General features: G+C 44.5%; 1 long non-coding RNA gene across 1 annotated transcript; it reads left to right on the forward strand.

The window, feature by feature from the left end:
* The first annotated feature begins 1,793 nt into the window (after positions 1 to 1,793).
* Positions 1,794 to 7,710, forward strand: LOC310757371. The gene is made up of 3 exons (XR_014545116.1): positions 1,794 to 1,900; positions 6,276 to 6,416; positions 7,528 to 7,710. It is a non-coding gene; the product is annotated as an uncharacterized lncRNA (long non-coding RNA).
* The last annotated feature ends 3,464 nt before the right edge of the window (positions 7,711 to 11,174 follow it).

Genomic DNA, 11,174 nt, shown 5'->3' on the forward strand with positions numbered 1-11,174 from the left:
GCCTGGCTGAAGCTTCCTGATGGTGAACAAGTAATCTCTACATGTAAGAGGGTCGCTGAAGTCTGGGACACTCTGTACTGCATCCGGCTGGTTCCTCAGCTTCAGCCCATTTGGATTTGTCCAAACAAGCAGTATATTATGCATCTAAAAAGCTCCTTGTGCCTTTCGAGCCTAGCAGGGACAGGTGCCCTGAGGCACAAAGAAGGTGCCTCTGAGCCTCATATAATGAAAGTCTTGTTAACTGAAAGGAATACAATTCCTTCCCATTTAAGACAGCATCATTTGGAAGCTGAGCTCTAGGACATTGTAGGGACGCGGGTGGCACTGTGGGTAAAACCTCAGCGCCTAGGACTTGCCGATCGCATGGTCAGCGGTTCGAATCCCCGCGGTGGTGTGAGCTCCCATCGTTCAGTCCCAGCTCCTGCCCACCTAGCAGTTCGAAAGCACCCTTAAGTGCAAGTAGATAAATAGGTACCGCTTTATAGCGGGAAGGTAAACGGCGTTCCGTGTGCTGCTATGGTGCCGGTTCACCAGAGCAGCTTCATCACGCTGGCCACGTGACCCGGAAGTGTCTGCGGACAGCGCTGGCTCCCGGCCTCTAGAGTGAGATGAGCGCACAACCCTAGAGTCTGTCAAGACTGGCCCGTACGGGCTGGGGCACCTTTACCTTTACCTCTAGGACATTCAGAATCTTGAGTTGGGTCAGTCCCAGCCCCTGCCAACCTAGCAGTTTGAAAGCTCACCAATGCAAGCAGATAAATAGGTACCACTGTGGGGGGAAGGTACATTGGTACCTCGGATTAAGAACTTATTTCTTTCTGGAGGTCCGTACTTAACCTGAAACTGTTCTTAACCTGAGGTACCACTTTAGCTAATGGGGCCTCCCGCTGCCGTTGCGCTGCCGCCGCACGATTTTTGTTCTCATCCTGAAGCAAACTTCTTAACCCAAGGCACTATGTCTGGGATAGTCTGTAACGTGAAGCGTCTGTAACCTGAAGCATCTGTAACACGAGGTACCACTGTACATGGTGTTTCTGTGTGCTCTGGCTTTTGTCATGTTGTTCTGTTGCTCCAGAAGCGGTTTAGTCATGCTGGCCACATGACCCGGAAAGCTGTCTGTGGTCAAACGCCGGCTCCCTTGGCCTGAAAGTGAGATGAGTGCCTCAACCACAAAGTTGTCTTTGACTGGACTTAACCGTCCAGGGGTCTTTTACCTTTTACCTTTTTACTGGGGTATCACAAGCACTTGTCCCTCGCAAGCACTTAGGATTGTTAAAATTAAAAGCTGTATGTTCTGGGCCTCAGAGCCCAATCAGCTTCTGAACTTGCCTGCCCTGGTGCACCATGCTCCTGTTTTGGTTTGCGTGGCTCAGTCAACCAAGAAATGTGGAGCTGGGCAGAGAACCCATTCAAAGGAATGGGCATGCCTCCACCAAAGATAGCATCAGAGAACCACTGAGGTCTGGGACATTCTGTAGAGCATCCAGTTAAACCCACATCCCATTAGCATTTGTTAAACAATCAGGACATGATGCACTTAACGGCTCAAGGAACCACCACCCACATCTCTGCTGCTCTTCAGAGCCACCCCAGAGCCCTCTTGTACATTGAAGCCCACTAGAATGGGGTGAGCAGCCAAGAAGGCACCTCTCGGCCTTATATAATCACAGTATTGAGCCTCAGACGGAGAGAAGTGTTGCTCAACAGAGATAGAGCTGCCCCTTCTACTTACTGCCAGGAAGCCTAGTCTGCTGTCTCCAAGTTTTCAGCCTTCAAAGCAGCCTCAACGTACCAAAAGTCTTTCCCATGGGTCAGGGCTTTTTCCTTGCTAACATGAAGCCATGCTTAGCTCACGCCTGCCCGCTTGGAGTCTGTGTTTTGCTCTGCCTCAGCTGTGGAGGTAAGTCCCACCTGCAAATGGAAAAACATGGTAGGCCACCAGTTCAAATGTGCTGTATGTTCACCACCTATCTTCCTAAGAACTGGTGAACCCGTAAGCTTTTTTCTTTCTCTTTTTAGCTCTGGCACCTATTTGGGGATAATGATCGAAAGGCTAAGTTTGGAAATAACGCAGACCTGGAGAAAGGTTTAGATGCTATTAAGTGCCAGATCTATACAGGCATCATCACCCACTGTGCTTGGGTCAGGGTATTGTTGTTGTTGTTTAGTCGTTTAGTCGTATCCGACTCTTCGTGCCCCATGGACCAGAGCACACCAGGCCCTCCTGTCTTCCACTGCCTCCCGCAGTTTGGTCAGACTCATGTTTGTAGCTTTGAGAACACCGTCCAACCATCTCGTCCTCTGTCGTTCCCTTCTCCTTGTGCCCTCCATCTTTCCCAACATCAGGGTCTTTTCCAGGGAATCTTTTCTTCTCATGAGGTGGCCAAAGTACTGGAATCTCAGCTTCAGGATCTGTCCTTCCAGTGAGCACTCAGGGCTGATTTCCTTCAGAATGGATAGGTTTGATCTTCTTGCAGTCCATGGGACTCTCAAGAGTCTCCTCCAGCACCATAATTCAAAGGCATCAATTTTTCGGCGATCAGCCTTCTTTATGGTCCAGCTCTCACTTCCATACATCACTACAGGGAAAACCATGGCTTTAACTATACGGACCTTTGTTGGCAAGGTGATGTCTCTGCTTTTTAAGATACTGTCTAGGTTTGCCATCGCCTTTCTCCCAAGGAGCAGGAGTCTTTTAATTTCGTGACTGCCGTCACCATCTGCAGTGATCATGGAGCCCAAGAAAGTAAAATCTCTCACTGCCTCCATTTCTTCCCCTTCTATTTGCCAGGAGGTGATGGGCCCAGTGGCCATGATCTTCGTTTTTTTGATGTTGAGCTTCAGACCATATTTTGCGCTTTCCTCTTTCACCCTCATTAAAAGGTTCTTTAATTCCTCCTCACTTTCTGCCATCGAGGTTGTGTCATCTGCGTATCTGAGGTTGTTGATATTTCTTCCGGCAATCTTAATTTCAGCTTGGGATTCATCCAGCCCAGCCTTTCGCATGATGAATTCTGCATATAAGTTAAATAAGCAGGGAGACAATATACAGCCTTGCCGTACTCCTTTCCCAATTTTGAACCAATCAGTTGTTCCATATCCAGTTCTAACTGTAGCTTCTTTTCCCACATAGAGATTTCTCAGGAGACAGATGAGGTGGTCAGGCACTCCCATTTCTTTCAGAACTTGCCATAGTTTGCTGTGGTCAACACAGTCAAAGGCTTTTGCATAGTCAATGAAACAGAAGTAGATGTCTTTCTGGAACTCTCTAGCTTTCTCCATAATCCAGCGCATGTTCGCAATTTGATCTCTGGTTCCTCTGCCCCTTCGAAATCCAGCTTGCACTTCTGGGAGTTCTCGGTCTACATACTGCTTAAGCCTGCCTTGTTGAATTTTAAGCATGACCTTGCTAGCGTGTGAAATGAGTGCAATTGTGCGGTAGTTGGAGCATTCTTTGGCACTGCCCTTCTTTGGGATTGGGATGTAGACTGATCTTCTCCAATCCTCTGGCCACTGCTGAGTTTTCCAAACTTGCTGGCATATTGAGTGTAGCACCTTGACAGCATCATCGTTTAAAATTTTAAATAGTTCAGCTGGAATATCATCACTTCCACTGGCCTTGTTATTAGCAGTGCTTTCTAAGGCCCATTTGACTTCACTCTCCAGGATGTCTGGCTCAAGGTCAGCAACCACACTACCCGGGGTGTACGAGCCATCCATTTCTTTCTGGTATAGTTCCTCTGTGTATTCTTGCCACCTCTTCTTGATGTCTTCTGCTTCTGTTAGGCCCTTTCCACTTTTGTCTTTTATTATGGTAATCTTTGTACGAAATGTTCCTTTCATATCTCCAATTTTCTTGAACAGATCTCTGGTTTTTCCCATTCTATTGTTTTCCTCTATTTCTTTGCATTGCTCGTTTAAGAAGGCCTTCTTGTCTCTCCTTGCTATTCTTTGGAAATCTGCATTCAATTTCCTGTATCTTTCACCATCTCCCTCGCATTTTGCTTGCCTTCTCTCCCCCGCTATTTGTAAGGCCTCGTTGGACAGCCACTTTGCATTCTTGCATTTCCTTTTCGTTGGGATGGTTTTAGTTGCTGCCTCCTGTATAATGTTATAAGCCTGCATCCATAGTTCTTCAGGCACTCTGTCCACCAAATCTAAATCCGTATGATCTGATGATCTGAGCCACAGTCAGCTCCAGGTCTTGTTTTTGCTGACTGTATAGAGCTTCTCCATCTTTGGCTGCAGAGAATATAATCAATCTGATTTTGATGCTGCCCATCTGGTGATGTCCATGTGTAGAGTCGTCTCTTGTGTTGCTGGAAAAGAGTGTTTGTGATGACCAGCTTGTTCTCTTGGCAGAACTCTATTAGCCTTTGCCCTGCTTCGTTTTGATCTCCAAGGCCAAACTTGCCAGTTGTTCCTTTTATCTCTTGACTCCCTACTTTAGCATTCCAATCCCCTATAATGAGAAGAACATCCTTCTTTGGTGTCATTTCTATAAGGTGTTGTAAGTCTTCATAGAATTGGTCAATTTCAATTTCTTCAGCACCAGTGCATAAACTTGGATTACTGTGATGTTAAAAGGTCTGCCTTGGAATCGTATCGAGATCATTCTATCATTTTTGAGATTACATGCCAGTACAGCTTTCGCCACTCTTTTGTTGACTATGAGGGCCACTCCATTTCTTTTACGGGATTCTTGCCCACAGTAGTAGATATGATGGTCATCCGAACTGAATTCGCCCATTCTCGTCCATTTTAGTTCACTGATGCCCAGGATGTCAATATTTATTCTTGCCATCTCATTTTTGACCACATCCAACTTACCAAGGTTCGTGGTTCTTACATTCCAGGTTCCTATGCAATATTTTTCTTTACAGCATCGGACTTTCCTTTCGCTTCCAGGCATATCCGCAACTGAGCGTCCTTTTGGCTTTGGCCCAGCCGCTTCATCAGCTCTGGATCTACTTGTACTTGTCCTCCGTTCTTCCTCAGTAGCATGTTGGACACCTTCCGACCTGAGGGGCTCATCTTCCAGCGTCATAACTTTTATATGCCTGTTGCCTATGTCCATGGAGTTTTCTTGGCAGGGATAGTGGAGTGGCTTGCTGGTTCCTGCTCCACGTGGATCACGTTTGGTCAAAACTCTCCACTATGACCTGTCCATCTTGGGTGGCCCTGCACGGTATAGCTCATAGCTTCTCTGAGTTATTCAAGCCCCTTCGCCACAGCAAGGCAGTGATGCATGAAGGGGTCAGGGTATTGGCAGAGATGATTTCCACAGATCCAGCTATGTCTCCTGTCCTTGTAATCGCTGCACTGTCCTAACTTCAGGAAGGGGAATGATGCTCTAATGCACAGGGCAGGGGGGCTTATTTCTACTTTATTTATTTACTTATTAAAACATTTGATTTTAAAAAATCAAAGTAGTTTGCAACAGTCATAATTGCAGCCTTTCCCCTCCCCATGCAGTTCACCAACTAGTTTTGAAAAAATGTTTTATTGTCTGCATAAACTTGACAGCTTACAATAGCAGCTGCAGGAAGTGCTCCTCCTATCATAGCTGCAGTGACACCCCCCCTCCCCCGTTGGTGAAAACTCTCTGGTGTTCACATCTGTTGATGTTGCCTATCTGGCTGTTTTAGGGTTGCCATATGTCGGAAGCAGTGTCCAAGCAGAAATCTGGACATATGGCAACCCATGTCAGCATTATTGTATTGGGAAATTTCCCTTAAAAATAGCTCAAAAACCTCTTTATTCTTTCCTCTCTTTTTTGCAATTATGCCCCAAAAATCAACAACCCTGGCTAATAAGGAGAAGAAGAATAAAAGCTCTACAACTTTGGTGTCTAGATTTTTACTTTTTGAAATATGGCAACTCTAAAGTCTGCTTGGCACCTGCCACTCTCAGGAGGCTCACTAGAGGACCCTTTCTGCAAAGTCTCTACAATGCTGGATCTGGCTGACCCTCAGATGCCTGTTATGGGGATGTGGCAGAGTGGAGGGTCCTCCTGGTTGTAGGCACAGCCAATCACTTTCTGTGAAACTCCGTGGGGATCAATTTACACCTTCTGTAAGAACCCCCAATGTCCTTTTTAGACTCAGGGCATCTCAGCATTTTTCTTCTTTGAAGGAAACAACGAGTTTGGTGACTTAGAAGCTCAGGAAGGGACAAGACATGTAAACAGAAAAGAATGCCTTACAGCAGGTACCTCCCTCCCTCCCTCCCTCCCTCCCTCCCTCCCTCCCTCCCTCCCTTTCTTCTTTTAACAGCAAATACCTTAATCTGTAGCCTGTGCAGTTCAGAGGGTCCAGGACAGCCGTGTATACAAGCTGCCCCATATGAAGAGAAATGCGCTGATGATCCACATTCAGGACACCCTGCAGCCTGCGTCTTGTACAGAATCACTTCAAGTGAGTGGTCCTTCTTGTCTTTCTCTCCCCGTCCCCCTTATTTTCAGTGCATTTCCATGAGTGGCTGATGGGCCATGGCTAGTATGACTGGGTGCAGAGGAGGCCGGGGATCTTGCAACCTCGGTAGTACAAGTAGTACAATGGAAGCTTAGAGCTTCCATTGGAATGAGGTGCTTCTCTCGTTGTTCAAGCACCTGGTTCCAATGGAGCTCTAAGCTATCCTAATGCAGCCTCCATACGAAACCTGATTGCAAGCCTTCAGTCACATGACGGTACATATCCCCCTGGAAATTCTCTGAAGCAACAATACCTGCAGGCAGTGAGAGAAACATGAATTTTCTAAGTTCACTTATAATTCTTCAGTCAAACTCTAGCATGCCAAGGTACAGATGGGATCCTGGATAAGTCCATGTGATGCAGTCCACCTGGCTGAGGTATCTCAAGTCAGGTTGGGCCCTCTGGCCAGTGGCGTCCCAATTGCAGTACTTCACCTAATGCCAGGGAAGAGCTGCCATTCATTCTTGAGGATAAGCAGGGGGGTTGGGTGCTCTACCTGGCAACAGTGGTAGCAAAAACCTGCCCTTCAGCACAGACCCCCGTTTCCCCAGCTGTCACTGATGGGGACCTAGCAAGGGGTGGACATTATCATCAAGCATCATTCCCCAGTTACTAACAGTAAACCAGATACTTTTCTGTGGAGTTTGGAACTGACAGGGTCAGAACTCCGTGGTGTCCTGTGTCTGGGAAGAAAAGGAGGGGGAGTAGAAGGAGGGGCCTGTCGCAGAGCAGTGACGCACAGCAGGAGTCTCTCTGCTTCCAGACTCACTTTCACTCTTCACTGAGCAGCAGCTGAGAAGCAGAAGCTGCGTGTGTGCTCTTGGAGCACGGATGAGAATGTCGGAAGTTTCGGACGGATTTATTGCCTTGTAAATAAACGCTTTTAGAGATAAGAACCGAACTGTCTCTGGACTTGATTTATCCCTCATCTCACACGGACAGGACCGCTGCAGCTCTGCTCTCCTGCCAGGTCAACTTCCAGCAGAGCGAAGCAGGGAAGTGTGACTGGACGCAGGGGTTTGATTTATGCAAATTTTCTTTCTCTTCCCATCAGAAACTGGACGTGTGTTGCGCTACTATAAAAAATGTGGCTTCTATACCAGCGACTGCAAAACTCGAAAAGTCTACAATGACGTGCCAGAAGTACACGAGCTCCACTGCTGTAACGACAGAGACCACTGCCTTTGAATGCCGTCTAAGGAGGATGCTGTATTAAAAGAACTCCTATGTGAACAAATGGCTGTGCAATTTGAGTTACGTTGCTGTGTGGGGATGTCTATGTGAGTGGGCTCTGTGTGTGCCCAGTGGCGTGCGTGGGTGCAGGGTCTCAGCAGGTGAGTGGGTGGGCATCACAGGTGAGCTGGGATTTCAACAAGGTTTCTCCTGGCTGTATGCCATGGCTGCATTGAGCCTGGTTCTTCAAACCAAGTGACATCTTCCTTACTAGAGGTTCAGCTACTATGACTACTTATTGCCTGGTATTTTCTGCCTAGGAACAAGTGGGTGGGATCACCTCACCACAACAATCCTTTTGCAGAGAGCTGATTATCCAGAGAACGGGAGATCGACAGAAAAATAATCAGGATTCTCTCTCCATTGAAATTCAGTACTGGAGGTTGGGGAAAATAGAAAGACTGTAGTTTGGGAATCTAGTGGAAACTTAAGAATAAGTAGTAGTAGACCAGCCTCCACTGAACTTAGGTTTTTCATCTGGAGAGAGGACTGCTTTCCGTTCATATCTTTCTGGTGAATGAGTGATTGGAAAAATCCAAAATTTTCTGCTGTGACGGAGGCCAAGCAAGAGGCTTCGAAACTCATTTCTTCAATTCATTGTAAAGTGGCTTTTTACCGAAGATTCTGGGTGAAGTCTATTTGAGGGAAAATGGTTCCATTTAATTAGTCCAACTTAACACCCTTGGGAGCTTCTGAGGACTGTACAGAAATCCACTCAGTGTCCAGGTGGAGAAATCGAAATTGGAAACAGAACTGTTAGAACCAAAAACCAAGATTTTGTCAAAGATGTATAACTTGCTGTTGAAATGGAATACACAGGATGAAACGGTTAAATCAGCAATGATTAAATGGGCGCAGGACATAGGTCATAACATTATGTTTGCTGACTGGGAGCAGTTGTGGACCACCGGTATGAAGTTTACGGCATGTATTGCCTTAAAGGAGAATATTATGAAAATGATTTACAGGTGGTACATGACCCCAGTCAAGCTTGCAAAAATTTATCACCTGCCTGACAATAAGTGCTGGAAATGTAAAGAAGCTGAGGGAACATTCTTTCACCTTTGGTGGACATGCCCAAGGGTCAAGGCTTACTGGGAAATGATATATAATGAACTGAAGAAGGTATTTAAACTTACCTTTCCTAAGAAACCAGAGGCCTTTCTTTTGGGCATAGTTGGCCAACGGGTGCCAAAGAAAGATAGAACATTTTTTATGTATGCAACAACAGCAGCAAGAATTCTGCTTGCCAAGTATTGGAAGACACAAGATCTACCCACCGTGGAGGAATGGCAGACGCAAGTGATCGACTACATGGAGATGGCTGAAATGACTGGCAGAATTCGTGATCAGGGAGAAGAACTGATCGAACAGGACTGGAAAAAGTTTAAGGACTATTTACAAAAATACTGCAAAATGTTTGAGTGTTAATATGATGTGGGAAGTGAAGGTAACAGGGTTTGTGTGACTTGGTTAAATGTGAATGAAAAGAAGAATGTTAAAAAGGACAAGGGGGTATGAACAGAACATTATTATGTCATAGTATATAAGATGAGGTATGGGCTAAAACAATGAAAAATTGGGACATAATATTTAGAAGAATATAAAATCAAGGATGGTTTAAATAAGGTTTTGAACTTGCTGGATTTGATTGGAATAAAGAGGAACACAAAAAAGGGGGATGTGAGGAGGTCAAGACAGAGGGGTATGGAATTTTATAAATTTAAGAAAGTGGATTTTTCTTTTTTCTTTTTTTCTTTTTTTTTGTTATATATTTTTGTTTTTTTGCTGTTTCTGTTTTTTATGTGAACCTCATTTATGGTAATGATACATTTGAAATGATGAATCTTTTGATTTGTAAAACCTTAATAAACATTTATTTTTTTAAAAAAACAGAAATCCACTCAGTGGCTGCAGGGTCAGTAGCTGTGTGGCCTCCCAGCCCATTCACCCGGTAGCGCTGGTGAAATATGCCCTTTAGGTCCTCGAGTAAAATATACCCTTCTGTATCCAAACCTTTTAAAGTAAAAACTGGTCTTTGATCCAGGTCTAATGGTGCCTAGTCAGCTGAAGTTTCGTGTGATGCAACAATCACATATGCCTGGCTGCAGCTTCCTGGTGGGGAACACATACTGCAATCCTTCCCCATAAGATAGCATCAGGGGCCCAGCGAGGCCTAGGACTATGTTTTTGGTTTTTTTTAAAGATATTTATTAGAATTTTACAAAATGAAAAAAGAAAAAAGAAAAATACAAAGTAAAAATAGTTTAAAAAACAATTCCATCTTTCCACCACTTATTTTTCATTTGCTTGTTTCCCGGACCTCCTCACACCTCCCTTTTTGTATTCCCGTTCAATTTGATAGTTCAGCAAATCCTTCCCCTCTTTATTTATCCTAAACTTTAATCTTAAGATAATGTAACATTAAATTTTTGTCTGTTAATAGTCCATTTTTTTCATGCTCCTTATAGCGTTATAGCTAAAAACCACATAACTTTTCATCCAACATCATTCTAACATTCATTAATTTTACAATATTTCTGTAAATAGTCTTTAAATTTCTTCCAATCTTCTTCCACCGACTCTTCTCCCTGGTCTCGGATTCTGCCGGTCATTTCTGCCAGTTCCATGTAATCCATCACCTTCATCTGCCATTCTTCCAAGGTGGGTAGATCTTGTGTCTTCCAGTACTTTGCGATGAGTATTCTTGCTGCTGTCGTGGCATACATAAAGAGAGTTCTATCCTTCTTTGGCACCAATTGGCCCACGATGCCCAGGAGAAAGGCCTCTGGTTTCTTCAAGAAGGTATATTTAAATACCTTTTTCATTTCATTATATATCATCTCCCAGAAAGCCTTAATCCTTGGGCACGTCCACCAAAGGTGAAAGAATGTACCTTCAGTTTCTTTACATTTCCAACATTTGTTATCGGGCAAATGATAGATTTTTGCAAGCTTGACTGGAGTCATGTACCACCTGTATATCATTTTCACAATATTCTCTCTTAAGGCATTACATGCCGTAAACTTCATACCTGTGGTCCATAACTGTTCCCAGTCAGCAAACATAATATTGTATCCAACATCTTGTGCCCATTTAATCATAGCAGATTTCACCGTTTCATCCTGAGTATTCCATTTCAACAGCAAGTTATACATCCTTGACAAAGTCTTAGTTTTGGGATCTAACAGTTCTGTTTCCAATTTTGATTTTTCCACCTGGAATCCAATTTTTTTATCCTGATTGTATGCCTCCATTATTTGATAATAATGAAGCCAATCTCGCACTTTGTTTTTTAGTTTTTCATAACTCTGCAATTTCAGTTTGTCTCCCACTTGTTCCAAAATTTCCCAATATTTCGGCCATTTGGCCTCCATATTGAGTGTTTTTGTGAGCCTTCGCTTCCATCGGTGACAACCACCTTGGGGTTTTATTTTGTCCAAACAAGCAGTATATTATGCACATAAA

Source organism: Podarcis filfolensis (assembly GCF_964270895.1).
Source record: "Podarcis filfolensis genome assembly, chromosome: 2".
NCBI lineage: Eukaryota > Metazoa > Chordata > Lepidosauria > Squamata > Lacertidae > Podarcis > Podarcis filfolensis.